General features: G+C 46.3%; 1 protein-coding gene across 1 annotated transcript in view; it reads left to right on the forward strand.

The window, feature by feature from the left end:
* The window catches only part of MNAT1 (MNAT1 component of CDK activating kinase), a 137,757-nt gene that overhangs the window by 95,904 nt on the left and 24,090 nt on the right, over window positions 1-17,763 (forward strand). The gene's annotated exons all lie outside the window — the stretch shown is intronic.

The raw sequence follows: 17,763 nt of genomic DNA on the forward strand, positions 1-17,763 counted from the left end.
ACTACCGAGAAGGCCCTCTGCCTGGTTCCCTGTAACTTGGCTTCTCGCAGGGAGGGAACCACCAGAAGGCCCTTGGCGCTGGACCTCAGTGTCCGGGCAGAACGATGGGAGTGGAGATGCTCCTTCAGGTATACTGGACCGAGGCGGTTTAGGGCTTTAAAGGTGAGCACCAACACTTTGAATTGTGCTCGGAAATGTACTGGGAGCCAATGTAGATCTTTCATGTGGTCTCAGTGGCCACTCCCAGTCACCAGGCTAGCTGCCGCATTCTGGATTAGTTGCACTTTCCGGGTCACCTTCAAAGGTTAGTGTCTTGCCTCACTAATGGACTGGATGAGAGCCAACAAACTGAAGCTCAATCCTGATAAGGCTGAGGCACTGTTAGTGGGTGGTTCCCTAGACCAGATGGGTGGGAGATCGCCTGCTCTTGATGCGGTTATACTTCCTCTGAAAGGGCAGGCTCGCAGCTTGGAGGTACGCCTGGATCCTTTGCTGTTGTTCGAGGCTCAGGTGGCCTCAGTGGCCCAGAGTGCTTTCCATCAGCTTCAGCTGGTGGTCGAGCTACGCCCCTATCTGGACAGAGATAGCCTAACTACTGTCGTCTGTGCTCTGGTATACTCAGGGATAGATTACTGCAATTTGTTATACGGTTCGGAAACTTCAGCTGGTGCAGAATTCAGCGGCCGGGTTACTTACTGGAGCAAGACGGTTTGAGCATATTACACCGATCCTGGTCTGACTGCACTGGCTACCAATTAGTTTCTGGGCCCAATTCCAAGTGCTGGTTTTGCCCTATAAAGCCTTAAACGGCTCAGGACCGCAATACCTCAAGGACCTCCTCTTTCCATATGAACCTACTTGGACCCTGAGATCATCTTCTGAGGCTCTCCTTTGTGTGCCACCTCCTTGAGAGGTCCGAAGGGTGACAACGTGAGAACAGGGTCTTCTCTGCAGTGGCTCCCCATCTGTGGAATACTCTCCCCAGGGAAGTTTGCCTGGTGCCTTCATTATACACCTTTAGGTGTCAGGCGAAAACGTTCTTTTTAGGGATGTTTTTAATGTTTGGTGATTTATTGTATTTTTAATATTTTGTGGAAGCCGCCTAGAGTGGCTGGTGAAACATAGCCAAATGGGTGGGGTATTTATCATCATCATCATAAGGCCTTTGGTTGACCGGATTGACATCTGATATCCTATACCCTTTTCAAATGTGGCTCTTTTTTGGGGGGGGGGTTGTTGTTATTGGGTCATTGTTCTTCTTTTGATTTTATATATTGTAATCTTTTCTGTGAACCACCCTGAGACCTCTGGGTATAGGGTGGTATATAAATTCAAAAAACAAAACAAAACAAATAAATGACGCTGAATGTTGGAAGGTTCAGAACAGACAAAAGGAGGTTCTTCCCACGGCACAGCAAAACTTTGCAACTTGCTCTTGCGAGAGAGAAGTGACGGCTGCCAACGTGGATGACTTTAACAGGAAACTAAGATTCTCCTAAAGATTTCAGAATAAGGCATTGCAAAGGAAGGTCAAGCATAGAATCAGCATAATTAGCAAGGGAATAAAATGTTATCCTAAACACAGAATGTGTCCGTGGTTCATCATATTCAGCAACCAGGTTCAAAAACGCACAGCCATCACCTTACAGGAAATTGGGTGGGTTGAGGGCGATGCTGCTTTCCGTCATTCTCATTTTGCCCCAGGATACTTTTGGGCCCCCGCATTATAAGTCTTGGTTGCGGCGGGTGGGAGAGCAGGCTTCCTTATGGCCCTGGTGCTTGGAGAGTAGGTGGCAGAAGGCCATTCTCAAACGTGTGCCAGCCCTGACACCAGCAGATGTCTCATTGACAGTGCTGTTCTTCAGAGTCTGTGGACAACAGTTTCACGGCCAGTTTATAGCAGAAACGGGGGGGGGGGGGCATAATAGCAATCCTTTACCTTAATCCAGGGCCTGGCCTCATCCATCCTCTGGTCCTAGTAGCCTTTGTCCTTCAAGGTGATGAGCTGAGACTAAATGTGGATCCTTTCATATGCAACAAAGCAGTTCAGGAGATCTGTTCCTCACTCTTTGCTTCTTTGGGTAGGATAGGCAGGATATAAAGGTAACAGATAAGTATTGTAAATAATCACTAATTGGTGAAGGAATTAACCTATGATGTCATTGTGTAGGGTTTGCTTTGGTTTCTTGAGGGTCTGCCCCAACTGTTTTATTTGAGGAGCCCTTTACATTTTGGGTTTCACATCTTCTCACTATCTGGTGTATCAGGTTATTAGAGGCAAATGTTAATTAGCTTTCCCAGCCCTGGCGCAGCCTGAGCTTGCAAACGCCACCTGTTAGCAGAACAGCTGCTTGGGCCTCCAAAGCCCTGGGATTTCGAATGACGAGTTGCAATGTGTGGTGGTAAGGAATGGGCCTCTCATTCTGCATCAGGAATCTCTCAGCTCTTGGCATTTCGTGTTTTCCACTAGAGTTTTGAGAACCGGCTTTCAGCAGCCAAACATGAAACAGCCTCCCTGTGTCATGCTTGCTGGCACACGGCCTGAAGTCATCATGTGACTTTCGCTGTTTGTTAAATGTCCTTGCTCTTGCCTAAAAGCAGTACATGTAGCAAATACCGTATTTTTCATTCTATAGGACGCACCAGACGATAAGACGCACCTAGTTTTGGGGGGGAGGAAAACAAGAAAAAAAATATTTGGAATCCCAGAAGTCAGAATAGCAAGAGGGATCTGGCTTCTGGGATACCGTGTGGCTGTTCTGGCTTCTGGGATGACTGCGCCAAGCCTCTTCAGGGCAGCGGGATGAAGGCTCCCCCTGCCCGGAAGAGGCTGCGCGGGGCTAAGGGCAGAAGCCAGGACAGCAAGCGGGATCGCTGCGTAGCGATCCCTCTTGCTGTCCTGGCTTATAGGATAGCCGCATGCACCCTCTCTCGGGCAGCGGGATGAAGGCTCCCCCTGCCCGAAGAGGCTGCGTGTGGCTAAGGCAGAAGCCAGGACAGGCACGTCGCTGAAGGGACGCTGCGCAGTTCTTCCTCTCTGTGCTGCGCAGAGAGGGAGAACTGTGCAGCGCCCCTTCAAGCGAAGCTGGAGAAGGAACAGAAGGAGTCCCTTCTGTTCCTCCTCCGGCTTCGCAGGGCAGGCGCCTCGCTGAAGGGGCGCTGCGCAGCTCTACCTCTCTGCGCAGCGCCATTCACTCCATAAGACGCACTCACATTTCCCTTTACTTTATAGGAGGAAAAAAGTGTGTCTTATGGAGTGCATCTTACGGTAACTAACATGGGTAAGAGACTATGAGCCAAAAGGCACACCCTGATGATTTTGCTAGCTGTTGTGGGTATCTGCATCAGGACCTCAAGACCCTAGGTGAGGAGACGGGGAGCCAACGTGAGACACCCCACATGTCGCTGGACTGCAGCTCTCATCATTTCTGATGATTTGCCCTGTTGGCGAGGTTAGTTGGAGTTGGCATCCAGTGCCACCTGGAAGGCGCAGTGTTAGAAACTCAGCTATATAAACTGGGCGCCAAGTGGCTCTTTAATCCAAGGTTCCAGTCGCCAAAATGGAATGCCTGGTTGCCATTTTGGGGCAAGACAGCTCTGAAGTCTTGTGTTTTATATGATGGACTGTCGGTGATTGATTTTCATTAAACATCTGGCTAGTTCAGACGACGACCTTGAGCTAGCTTTCTCCCGATTGAAGTTCAGGGTGTTTGAGAACCAGGACATTCGCAGGGAAAACAAAATCCTTGTTTACAAAGTTGTAGTACTACCAACCTTACTGTACTCTTGTGAAACATGGACCATTTATAAACACCGTCTCCAACTCCTTGAAAGATTCCATCAACAGTGTCTCCAAAATTTGTACACATCACTTGGGAAGACAGGTGAACTAATGCTAGTGTACTGGAAGAAGCAAAGATCACCAGTGTGGAAGCAATGATTCTTCAACATCAACTTTGTTGGACTGGTCATGTTGTTCGGATGCCTATTTTATCGTCTTCCAAAGCAACTACTCTACTCCGAACTTAAATATGGAAAACATAATGCTGGTGGTCAATAAAAGAGGTTTAAAGGCTCTCTCAAGGCAAATCTAAAAAAAGTAGTGTAAACACAGACAACTGGGAAACACTGGCCTGTGAGTGCTCCAGTTGGAGAACAGCCTTTACCAAAGGTGTCATGGGCTTTGAAGATGCTTGAACTCAGGACGAAAGGGAGAAATGCACTAAGAGGAAAACAGGTGTGGCGAATCCACACCGTGATCAACTCCCGCCCAGAAACTGATGTCCCCACTGTGGAAGGATGTGTGGGTCCAGAATTGGCCTCCACAGTTACTTAAGGACTCACTGTTAAGACCTTGTTCATGGAAGACAATCTTACTCAGCTATGAGTGATCCCCAAAGAAAGGAGAGAAGAAGGTGAAGAGCTTTGAGAACTTAAAGAAGAAAAGTCACTTGATCCAGGGACAGTCCATATATATTGATTGGCCAATTCTGACCTCTTTTTCTGAATGGTGACAGACCATTCATAATGTAGGGATAGTCTTCACAATTGTGAGTAGGGCAGTGGGGTGTGGTAAGTGAAGACAGGCGACAACAATTCACTATAATGTTGTTCACTGCTCCTGCTCAGGCTGCACAGAAAAAGCATTTTGGTTCCTGAAATTCATTCTGATTGTGCAAATAAAATATAACAAACAGAATTCTACAAGAAGTGTGTGAAAACAGTTAAGATCCAAGGATCCCTAGCATGAACCTCCAGGTGGTGGAGATGTCAAGCGCCCTCCTGGCACCTGCACTTGGTCGCAAGTGGCCGATAGCCAGGTGCAAGATGTGCCTGGTGTCCATCTAATTTCGAACACTCGGAAAGCGTCATATTGGCTGTTCTTGCTCCAGAGCTTCGTTCATTCTATTTATATCCTGCTCTTTTTCCCAAGAGCTCAAAGGAGTGTACATGGTCCTCTCTTCTCTTGTCCCTGCCCCACCCCCGCTTGCCAATTTTATCCTTGAAACAACCCTATGAGGTAGGTCAGGCTGAGAAACTGTGACTGGCCCAAGGTCATCAAGGGGGTGGGGTTTATTGATTTGAGAGTGTGTGTGTGTGTGTGTGTGTGTGTGTGTTGTTCTCGTTTTTATTGTGCATCTTGAGTTTTTATCTTGTACAGTGGTACCTCTGATTGTGAACGGGATCCGTTCCGGAGGCCCGTTTGCAACATGAAAAGAGCGCAACCCGCAGGTTGCGATTTGCCACTTATGCGCATGCGCGTGATGTCATTTTGCGCTTCTGCGCAGGCGCGAGCGGCGAAACCTGGAAGTAACCCTTTCCGGTACTTTCGGGTCGCCGCGGGACGTATCCTGAAGGAACGTAACATGAAGCGGACGTAACATGAGGTATGACTGTATTTTTGTGTTGCGAACTGTCTTGAGATCTTACAGATGAAGGCCAGCATAGAAAATGAATGAATGAATGGGTGAGTAGGGATTTGAACCCTGGTCTCCCAGGTCCCAGTCCAGGACTCTAACCACTACACTACAACACTGGCTCCATCACCCATGGCCCCGTAGCTAAGGCCCTAAGAATTCTGTTCCTCCCCACCTGGCTATTCAGCGAAAGGTACAGTGATTTTGCTGATAAGGCTGCAGCAAGTCCGCTGTGAAAGGATATTAGACAGGCAGAAATATATTTTTGAAAGACCCATCTCATGAAATGCCCTGAAAGTAATAAACAATGTCTCCAAAAATCAATAGAAAATGCTACCAGAAGTAATTTTTTCAGAAAGCTACAGGACAAAAGTAATACGCTGCACTGGCAGCAAAAAGGGGTGGGTGGGTGGGAAGGGGGGGGGACCCAGAGGGTGGGGGGAAGGGAGTCCTTTGCTCCTGAGACTTGAAGCAGCTGAGGTCTGCACATCGCTTTGGGAAACTGGCTAGTAAGCAATAAATTGTAGTAATCAAGTTGCAATATTATTTTAGGAATGTGAAGTTTTTGCTGTAGCCGATGACTAACAGTGATATTTGTTTAAAAAGGGGGGAAAGAACAAACAGCAAAGTGAAATGGCGCCAGTCTTGATGTTCTAATGCAGTGGTTTTCAAGCCAAGGTTCCAAAGGAATCCTGGGGTTCCATGGAGACGTGTCAAGGATTCCTCAATGAGAGAGTCAGTAGCGTTGAACAGACTTTCCTGGCTGCTCAGGACTCCTACCCCAGCCAAGCTGTTCACCCCTGTGTTGCACAGCCATGGGGGACTAGCAGATGCACCCCATGGGTTCACTCGGTTCATGCAAGGTGACAATGAGGTCCAGCGCACTTGTGTTCCCTTCAATGTGCCCCAGAATCTGTGGGTGGGCAGGTGGCAGATGCACACAGGTTTCTTGGCAGAATAGTTGCTATGGAAGGGATTTCCTGAAGCTAGAGAATGTAGAAACTGGCAGATCTTGTGCGTGGACAAGATGATGATGATGATGATGATGATGATGATGATGATGATAATAATAATAATAATACAAAATTTTCTTTATACCCCACCCTCCCCAGCCAGAGCCGGGCTCAGGGCGGCTAACACCAGTAAAATTACAGTAAAAACATAATCGGGGAAAAACCCCCAATTTAAAATACAGGTTAAAATGCAATTTAAAATGCAGCCTCATTTTAAAAGTAGTCCATAAAAAGATGGCAGGGCAAAGGAGAGAAAGGGGAAAGTTTAGTATTAAATGGGTACAAGTAAGACCTCCAATAAAACGCTGCTTGTTCAGGGTTCTAAGCAGGTAACCACACCCTATTCCAGAATACTCTATTCCACTTCCTGCCCTCCTTTTCCGTCCACCCTCCCCTTTGACAGCCATCATTTAGTGTCCGCTGAGTGTGCTTAGTCCTGACTGAATGTTTTTTGCCCTCTTAATCCCCCCCCAAAAAAATTGTTTATAGGCACATGCACACACTCTTCTGAAAACCTCCCTCTTGTGTGTGAATAGTCTTTTAGTCAAATAAATTTGTGTAGCCAAAACATTTGCTTATCACATTTTATGAACAGGGTAGCGGTGTTGATGACTGAAGCCTTCTGTCACTTTCTTGTTTGTGTCTTACTTGGAAAGAAGAACAAAATCATTTTAACACGTTGCCTATGGTTTTTGTGAAATACAGCAGAATATTTTCTATTGCGGGATAAAAAGAAGGATTGCAATATCCATGCGACTCCCAAGTGGCACCGCTCTCTCTCTCTGGCACTGCCAATTACACTAATTTGCTCCAGACGAGATGGAAACACAAGTTAATGTTTTGCCAATGAGGGCTGAGTTTTCCCAGTGCTAAGTGCTGAATGAGGTTCCCAAGACTGCTCTGCTGGCAGCTGAGATTTTCCTATGCTACTAACGTAAGGTTATCCTTTTTATGTATTTAGATAAATATTCCCATCCGCTCCACTTTTGAGTAGCCATCTGGCGCTCTTTTGGAATCCAAAGTTTGTGTTGGGTGGTTCTGTTGACTCTTCCATCTTAGAGTGGATCAATATGCCTAGCATTTTACAAAGTAGGATCTCAGCCATGCTGGGGCTTCCACCCTTGCTCTGCCATTTAGTTACACACTGGGGAGCCAGTGTGGTGGAATGGTTAAGAGTGGTAGTCTCGTAATCTGGTGAACCGGGTTCGATTCCCCGCTCCTCCACATGCAGCTGCTGGGTGACCTTGGGCTAGTCACACTTCTCTGAAGTCTCTCAGCCCCACTCACCTCACAGAGTGTTTGTTGTGGGGGAGGAAGGGAAAGGAGACTGTTAGCCGCTTTGAGACTCCTTAGGGTAGTGATAAAGCGGGATATCAAATCCAAACTCCTCCTCCTCCTCCTCCTCCTCCTCTTCTTCTTCTTCTTCTTCTTCTTCTTCTTCTTCTTCTTCTTCTTCTTCTGTTTTTTGCATTCTGAAGCACCTTAGTGAAATGAGATTAAAACTACTGTAGACCAGTAACAACAATGAAAAACGGACAGAAAGAACAACAAACTGTTAATATTTTATTGTAAACTGCCTAGAGGCTACGGCAGGGATGGAGAACTGGATCCAGATGTCAAATAGGATCCTGGTGTCCTCCAAGCCCACAGGCCACTTTGTCAAACACGTGACGTCACAGCGATGCCATAGGAAATGCTCCTTTGCCCACATGGGTTGATTTCAAGTTGCACAGCCAAAGGAAGTATTTCCTTGTGCTGCTTGCTGTTAGCACTGATCAGCACTGACAAGGAACAATCAGGAAGATGCTTCAAGGCACCCAGTTGTTCCTTTGTAGCTGTGTCTTTACCTGCCCCACCTTTGACAGCTCATACAATGTCAGGTGTGGGGCACTTGGGCGTGGTTTGGGGGAAATGGCCTTGTGGCCAAACTGGGGTCCCCGCTGGGCCTAATTTGTCTCATGAGCTACAGGTTCTATCTACATCACTGAGCTATTGTGATAGGCATCTGACACGTTTAATGAAGCATCAGTATCAAATGGGAAGCGACTTCAGATTACAGGCCAAAAGCCATTTGGTAGAATACTGTTTTCATCTTGAATCAAAATAACATCAAAGGAAGGACTGAACAGAGAGTGGCACAGCCACTCTCCCAGAGTTGAATGACATGGCCATTGCAGACCAGCCAGTCTTCCATCAGTGGCGAAACATAGAGCAGGACCTCACCCAAAGAACATGGTGATCAGCAGGTTCATTTCGGAGAAGGTCCTTCAAATATCCGGATCCTAAACTGTTTAGGGAAGTGTTCTCCAGGCTCATTCTCCTCCAGTTTTGGACTACAATTCCTATCAGCCCCAGCCAGGGACATCCAAAGTATCTTGAAGATAGCACGTTTGAGAAGGCTGGTTTAGGGCATTGAAGGTGGTGTGGTAGATCAACCACTTGAATTTTGGTTCAGAAACTATTTTAAGCCTCCGTAACTGCTTTAAAAGTCGAGGTCATAGCATGCGCTGCTTCTTTACTGCCATGTTTTGCACCACCTTTTCAAAGGAACCTCCACTAATTCAGCTTGGATGTGGCTAGGACTGTGTCTGTTGTGATGTTCTTCTGGCTTTTATCTGCCTGCTGTGATTTGTATGCTGTGTTGGGTTTTCTTCTTTATTGTACTTTTTGTGGTTTTATTGGAAGCAACTTTGAGAGCCATGATTGAAGACTGGCCAATAAATAAACAAGTAAGGCATGAGTGGCAGTGGCCAAATCAGTCTTCTCCTTGCAGCTGTCGTACTAGCTTAAGCCGAGCAAAAGCACTCCTAGCCACAGCTGCTATCCGAGGATCCAAGCTGAAATGGAAATCAAGAGCCTTTCCAGGCAGAAATGCAAGGCTGGGGGACCTGTGGCCCAACAGATGCTGTTGGACTATGGTTCACACCATCCCATACCATTTCCCATGCTGGTTGGGGCTATGGGAGTTGTAGTCCAACCAATGGCTTCAAGTTGGAAGAAGAGAGATTCTGAGTAAACACCAGGAAACACATCTGGCAGTAAGAGCTGTTTGAGAGCGGAACGGTCTCCCTTGGGAGTTTGTGGACTCTCCTCCCTTGGAGGTTTTGAAGCAGAGGTCGGACGGCCATCTGTCAGGGATGCTTTAACTGAGATTCCTGCTTTGCAGCGGATTGGACTAGATGACCCTTGGAGTCCCTTCCAACTATGTTGTTGCTGTTTAGTCATGTCCGACTCTTCATGACCCCATGGACCAGAGCACTCCAGGCACTCCTGTCTTCCACTGCCTCCCGCAGTTTGGTCAAACTCATGCTGGTAGCTTCGAGAACACTGTCCAACCATCTCGTCCTCTGTTGTCCCCTTCTCCTTGTGCCCTCCATCTTTCCCAACATCAGGGTCTTTTCCAGGGAGTCTTCTCTTCTCATGAGGTGGCCAAAGTCTTGGAGCCTCAGCTTCAGGATCTGTCCTTCCAGTGAGCTCTCAGGGCTGATTTCCTTAAGAATGGATAGGTTTGATCTTCTTGCAGTCCATGGGACTCTGATTCTATGATCATCAGGAGGACCACAAGATCCCCATCCAGTGGCATCATGAGAGTGGTGCAAAAGGCAGAATTTGGGACCCGGAGCTTTCTCTGAATCAGTACGACTTGCTACTCCACGGTTGAACAAATGGTTCACACCATGAGATCAGCTCAATGAAACTGCCTCCTCCTCCTCCTCATTGTCCTACCTCTACACTGCACGTGGGAAGAGAATGTGAAAAAGATGTTTAATTCACTTTCCATATGGATAGCGCTATGGAAGAGCAAGCATTGGAATGATTCAATAGGCATCAACAAATAACAGTGAAATTGTCCCAGGCCAGCAATGGAGAGAGAATCAGGTGCAGAAGCTGGGCCACTGCACACATTGGGAACGAGGTGCAGATACACATCTGGCGGGAGATGTGCAACCACCTCACAGTCCCTTGCCCCTTTGAGCAGGCTGGATGGGCCTTCTGATGGGTTTGTGGACTCCTCTCCAGGGACACCCAGCGTTGCCGAAAAGATGAGTTCCGCACGGCAGGAGCTGGATCACAACTTCTGATTTCTAGGAATGGGTTTATTTGGCTTTCATGAATGTTTGGAGTGACCCCGCTTTGATGGTGAGGTGGTGGCTTGGAACCAACGCAAGCCTGTTTTCTTTCCAAATAACGAGGGAAGCAGATAGCGGAGGCTTGGCCAGCTGAACAGCAACCAAGGACAGCAACGTGGCCTCCTTCAGGAAGCCCGGAGCTGTTTGGAGAAGTTGGGACGTTTCTGGCAAGAGATCTTCTGGGCTTTTCAAATGGCACCCTGCAGTATATGGAGCTTTCTCCCCTTTTCTCTTCAAGGAGCACTTCTGTCAAGGTCGTTAACGGAATATGTTAGGAGCGAGCCGCTTATGAAACAGAATTTTTCTCCTTCCTGTCCGCCCACCTGTGGGCCTAGTGTGGGTTCTGTAGCTGTTAACGGCCCCGGGAGGATGATAAAACCCAAGAATATGGAAAATGTATAAAGGAGGGGGGGGGGAAAGGAAGCCTACACCAGACCGTGCAGTTACTTATATTCCAAGTTGGCTTCAGCTGCGCATGTTACCACTAAATTAACCTCAAAAGCCTGGACCTGACAGGAGAATGTCCCCAGTAATTGTTTTTGTTGGCGTTCGGCTTCAGAATTAACTCATTGATCTCACATGAGCCGGTGTGCTCTGAATGCTTCTCCAGGAATATGTGCTTTCCCCGACCCTTCACTTAAAAAAAAAAAAAAAAAAGCAATCATGGAAAAAAACGTTTCTGCTCTGAGCAGTTGTCAAACAAGCTTCTTTCATTGACAATCAGACACAGGGCAGCTGAAGGGGATTGTTTAGTCTAGAGTAAATACTCCAGAGATTACAAGGTCACTGTAGGAAATGTAATTATACCATTTTATTCTGGAATAGTCTCTGGGTTTTTGTGTATGTTGTAGGAGGGTAGCAAGGCCTACTGAATGTTTTGCTGAAGTTCCGGACAGCCACTTTTCAATGGCCAAAAGTGTTGGAAATTCAGGGCAAGACAGGAATGGGTTTATGGTACGTTGGGTAGGATGGCGCTGAAAAGCTAGCGGCTTTCAAAGCATCTTCCAAGGCATTTTGATGGCTCCTTCGAAATTTTATGAAAAGATCATCATGGAATGGTGGTGCTATCAGGGCAGGACTTTGGGGCAGAAGTTCAGCTGCCACCCCTACAGAACGAGCAGGAGGGCCCCCCAATGCAACTGGGCTAAACATTATCATCTAAATTGGGGCAGGAAAACCAAGTCAATATGCCCTTGTATTCACAGGTGAGCTTTTGACCCAGTGGATGCTCTGCTAACTGGAGGGGAAAGGAGGCGATTTTTGCCAATTTCCCTCTCCTCCCTGCATCTCCCGCCACCTCTTAAAACCACCCTTTGGGACAGGGTAGAGGTGGTTTGGGGGGGCATAGTGGGAAGAGTGAACCCCTTCCTCTTCCATTAACAAGGGTGTCAGCGGGAGCAAAAGCTTTTCCGTGAGCGCAAGGGCACCCATTGGACTCCCCGCTAAGATGGCAAAAATGTTGGTCCACCTCCTGCAACCTTCCTTCTCCTGCACTTTGAGAAGCCCAGTTTGAGAGTCCTTTGGCAATAAAAGAATTTTCCAGTCTTCAAAAAGTTTCAGGTGTCCGTATCATTCAGACAGTAGCCTCCCTGTTGTAAGCTTTCCTTCCTTAGTGGCATGTTCAGAGGTAGTCTTTTCTCTTTGGGAAGAGCTTTCTTACAAACGCAGCATGTTATGTTCTTTATGTTGGGGAGAGAGATGTCTCTGTTGCTCTGCCACACGGAGAGCTGGTTGACCAATAAATACACTTAGGCACCGGGCATAAAGCAGTCTTTCATTTAGTGCGATCGCAAGCCTGGAGATCTAAATTGTACTGTGTTTGTGCAAAGGGCAAAGTAGCTGGTTCCTTAATACAAAATCAAGGAGAAGAAACCTGCTGGATCAGCTCAATGGCTCATCTAGTTGTTGAGGATTCTGTTCCACCTTAAGGAACAGGCATGTGGAATTGTTGCATGTCACATGTCTGTTTACATTTCAGCACAGCTTGCTGGGTACTTCCGTTTTGTGTATAGCTTTTGCTTATGCTGTTTTGCTTTGGATACGAAGGAGATCAGACATGTCTCCCTTTGTCCTGATCTACGCTGAATAAACCTGCTTGTAAATATGCTCACACAGCCTCTCGTGCCGCTTCTGTTTGTGCAGCGTTTGCTCTGCTGCATAGCGTGCTCAGTCTTCTAAAGCCTGGGGCCGCAGATTTATGCTGCACCAAGGACCGGAGTTCGCCCAGCACACCGGCCGGTGGGCTGGAGCCAGCTGGGGGCCTGCCAATTGCCCCCGTTTCCTTAGGTGCTTGCCAACACTAGTCCCAACACCCCCCTGTTCTTACACTGGCCAGCCAGATGTCTGTAGGAAGTCCTGAACCAGGACCCGAGTGCAACTTATCTCTCTCCACTTCTAAATCCCAACAAGTCACAATCAGAGGAAGAACATAGTTGCCAATGGCTAGTAGCCATTGATCGCCTTACCCTCCATGAATTTGCCCACTCCTCTTTTAAAGCAAAAAAAAAAAAAAAAAAAAAAAAAAAAGCAGAGACATCAAAGGTCCATATAGTTAAAGCTATGGTTTTCCCAGTAGTGATGTATGGAAGTGAGAGCTGGACCATCAAGAAGGCTGATCGCCGAAGAATTGATGCTTTTGAATTATGGTGCTGGAGGAGATTCATGAGAGTCCCATGGACTGCAAGAAGATCAGACTTGTCCATTCTGAAGAAAATCAGCCCTGAGTGCTCACTGGAAGGACAGATCCTGAAGCTGAGGCTCCAGTACTTTGGCCACCTCATGAGAAGAGAAGACTCCCTGGAAAAGACCCTGATGTTGGGAAAGATGGAGGGCACAAGGAGAAGGGGACGGCAGAGGACGAGATGGTTGGACAGTGTTCTCGAAGCTACCAGCATGAGTCTGACCAAACTGTGGGAGGCAGTGGAAGACAGGAGAGCCTGGTGTGCTCTGGTCCAGGGGGTCATGAAGAGTCAGACACAACTAAACGACTAAACAACAACAAATTGGTGGCTACCACTGCTTCTTATTAGAGGGAGTTTCCTAGTTTAACCTTGTCTGTCTTGAATCTTCCACCATTTAGCATCACTGGACGCCTCCAACTTCTAGCATTATGAGAGAGGAACGAAAAATTCACTCTACTAATAACTGAAGTGGTTGCTCCACTATGTCTTGGTAAAGCAGAGGTGTATTTGTGTTTGTGTGTTTTTTTTATTCGGCTTTAATACCTTCAAACAAATTCCAGGCAGTTAGTAAGTAAATACAGTTCCTGGCCTTGCCTGCAATGTCAAGAAATGTGTTTTTTGAGTTTTGGACTCGGAACGTCTCAAAGTCTTGTAATGTTTCTAATAATAAAATAATGACTTGAACATATGCAGAATTTACAGATTAGCCATTGTCAAGGCTAGAAGGTAACACGGCTGTATTTTTCTTCCTTTGCGCAACTGGCTTTAAATGTAAAAACATAAATCCTACCTCGTTGGAGAGGAGACGGCAGGGTGGTGTGGTTTTCATTTGCTATAATTTCCTGTGAGGCACTGTTCCAAACAAGGCCTACCTTTTTGCAAGACAATGCAGTTTTGCGTTCAGCAGCATGCATCTGAAATATTTGAAACTTGTTTAGGCAGCCTTGGGTATATCGTACAATCTCGGTGAATGTGTTTAATAAAGCGTGGTGAGGTCTGAAATAATTTTTGAATTATTTCACAGTAAAATCACAAGTTAAATCAGCTCCCCCCTCCCTTGCAGTCATAAATGTCGCCAATCTCCTTTCTACCTTGCTCCCTTCCCTATGCTTTTGCATGCCACTGCAAAATCAATTGTGTAACTTTTTCTCCACTTCACCTTACACACACACACCAAAAAATCCCTGGGTTGTACATTACTGAGCTGCAGGAACTCTATACTTCTGCAACTTGTCAGAATCAAGTTTTAGTTAATAGATATTTTTCAGTGATGTAATGGGAAACGTTTGGCAGAGAGACAGAATATAATGGACTGTGATTAATGTTTTAATAAGCACTTTTGCTCTTACTTATGATGCAGAGGTGAAATGTTTTCCTGCTCTAGATTGATAGACCTGTAGCAGGTGTGTGTACACAATCTTTTTCTTAAAAAAGAAAAAAAAAACCACTAAAAAAATAAAGCTGAACGCTTTAATTTGTTTTTGCTTTTTAAAAAATGGGTTCTTAGTCTTAAAAAAAAATAAATCCCCAGCAATATTGATGTCTATGAAAGTGTACCTTCCAGAGACTTTTTCCACTACCTAAAGTAATTGCATTTAACAAAACAAAGCAAAACAAAAAACCTCACACAGTAAAAAGATTTGTTTGAAAATACCTCAAAAGAGAGTCAGAGCATTAGGTTGATGATAATAGCTGATTCTGATTTATTGTCAGTTCTTGGGTTTGCGTTTACTTTGCTTCCTTTGGTTGACTTTTCATTATAGAAATTGTATTTTCTGGATTTTTTAATATGTTTCTGTTAATTCATTCTTCGGTTAACATTTTCCCCAGCATCCATCACTCCTAGTATAAATGTCTGTGGATGGTTTTGCGAGCAATGTTAAGAGTAAGGGTCAGGAACTCCTTCATTTTGGAAAAGCTAAGTCTGTCGTTCAGCTCCTGCACTGAATGCAAAATGTCTCTGATCTGTGTTGTATTTTGCAAACCTTTAGAAATTAGGCACTCCAGGTTCAGGGGGAGCAGAGAGGTGTGTTGCCCACTCCTTATATCTCAGCTCTTCATGTTTCGTGTTTTTCAATATAAGAAATATATGCATTTTTCAGTATATGAAATACATTTCAATATATGAAATACGTTGCATATTTCAGTTTGCATGTTCAGCACGCATGCATATTCCTCAGGATGCTTCCCTATCCCGTTATAATGTTATGTAACGAAGGGACCACAAGTTTTGTTGCATTCAACTAATGGGTCCCGCTAGCAGAAGCCTATGCAAGGACTTCGGCTAGTGCAATGGGCCTTTGCCCCTATGCCCCCCAAGTTGGCTCGGGGTGGCGTTGGTTGGGAGAATCCCCAGAACAGCGCACAGCGGGAGTAGAGGGCAATGCTTGCACTGACGGAGTGAACTTCTTAGCACTACGTTGAATATTGTTTTGGGGCAGTTACGTTCTTCAGTAGATCCTAAGAGGGGAAGGCTTTTGAACTGCCCCATGAACCTTGCCTGTTGTCTTTGTCCATGGAGTTTTCTTGGCAGGGATACTGTAGTGGCTTGCCGGTTCCTGCTCCAGGTGGATCACGTTTGGTCAAAACTCGCCACTATGACCTGTCCATCTTGGGTGCTCTGCTCGGCATAGTTCATAGCTTCTCTGAGTTATTCAAGCCCCTTCGCCATGGCAAGGCAGTGATCCATGAAGGCTGATCGCCGAAGAATTGATGCTTTTGAATTATGGTGCTGGAGGAGACTCTTGAGCGTTCCATGGACTGCAAGAAGATCAAACCTATCCATTCTTAAGGAAATCAGCCCTGAGTGCTCACTGGAAGGACAGATCCTGAAGCTGAGACTCCAATACTTTGGCCACCTCATGAGAAGAGAAGACTCCCTGGAAAAGCCCCTGATGTTGGGAAGGATGGAGGGCACAAGGAGAAGGGGATGACAGAGGACGAGATGGATAGTGTTCTCGAAGCTACCAACATGAGTTTTACCAAACTGCGGGAGGCAGTGGAAGACAGCAGTGCCTGGCGTGCTCTGGTCCATGGGGTCACGAAGAGTCGGACACGACTAAACGACTAAACAACAACAACATGAACCTTGCTCTGCTCTCTGCCTCTTGGCCTGCCTAAATGGCTCCCATACTAAAGGCACAACCGAGGAAGAAATTCTCCTGCACAAGCCCTGCTAAAGAGAACGGCAGCTCTTGGCTTAGCTCCTGTCCCTGTTTTAGTAGGATTTGTGCAAGTAAAATTTAGCACCAAGAAGAGGCTTCCTAAGCCAATCTAGCCCATCATCCTCGGTCCATTAGTGGCTGGCCATGAGCCTCTGGGAATCCCACAAAAACTGTGGATGCAAAAGTCCTCTCCCGTTGTTGCTCTCCCACATCGATATTTCAGACGGCCCACTGGCTTTGAATACGGAGGCTTCATTGTGCGGCTTCACTAAGCATATTTCATCATGTATCTGTCGTGGCCAAAGGACCATTGAAGGCCCTTCCCTGGGTCTCCCTCCCAGTCGCCTCCCCTCCAAATAAACCACTACGCACCATTTCTAAGTAACATTTGGGTTTATTTTTTTAGCCCCTCGCCAAAATCTTGTCTCCAGTGAAGTCAGCAGAGGGTTTTATTGTTCGCTTTAATGATGCTGGTAATTCACACTCAATTTCACTCCGTTTCCTCTTACTTGGAAGTTCAATAGAACTTGATTGACTCTATAGGCCAAGCGGGGGATAGTTATTTGACCCATGCGGAGTTAGTGCCCCCTTGAATGAAGTCTAAAGGAAGGTTTTTGAGGGGCAGGTAACTAGGGCTGCAATATATAGCTGATTAAACAGTCTGATGAATTGACTAAAAACCTTTTGATTGACTGACTTAAAAGGGTACCCCCCAATTAGTCAGGCAACGGGTTGAAGAAAACCGCTTTTCTTAAGCCTGTGCAACAATTGCAGGAGACAGCGCATGAGAAATCACCTTCGTCTTCCTTTTGAAAGCAACAATTATGCTTTTAATGACACACAATTACAACATTTAAAGAGAAAGTATCTCTGCCCGATTAACTACAAGCAGTACAGATGGCACTTTATGCCCTGGCTTCTAGCTGAAGTTCTTGCTAGGAGTTCAGTTCGAGGTTTTGAGTCCAGCTCCAGTGACTGAGCCTGGAGGTCTTGGGTGGGAGAGCAGATAAGGTTCCAGGCCGGAGGTTGGCAGTTCGCCACCCACAGCCCTGGCTTCTCCCCATCACTGGGCCCGTATTTCACAACAAGAAAGCAGCGTTGCAAAACCGTGCCGAGCCCTTGGTCTGCTACCCTGATGCACAACTTGGTAGCTGGTTTAACAGCATGTCTGCTTCTGTACTTAAGATTCAAATCTTGCCGGCAAACCCAAAGGGGGGCCTGGATGGAAAGGAAAATCTCATACTTTTGTTTCTGCCTGAGCCACATAGAAGAATTAATTTGAACTATAAAACTATTAAATGGATGCAATGTTTGGCTTAGTTTGAATGTTTTAGTATATGCTTGGTTTTAAAGCGACC

This window comes from Podarcis pityusensis, assembly GCF_964106645.2.
Source record: "Podarcis pityusensis genome assembly, chromosome: 1".
In the NCBI taxonomy this organism is placed as follows: domain Eukaryota; kingdom Metazoa; phylum Chordata; class Lepidosauria; order Squamata; family Lacertidae; genus Podarcis; species Podarcis pityusensis.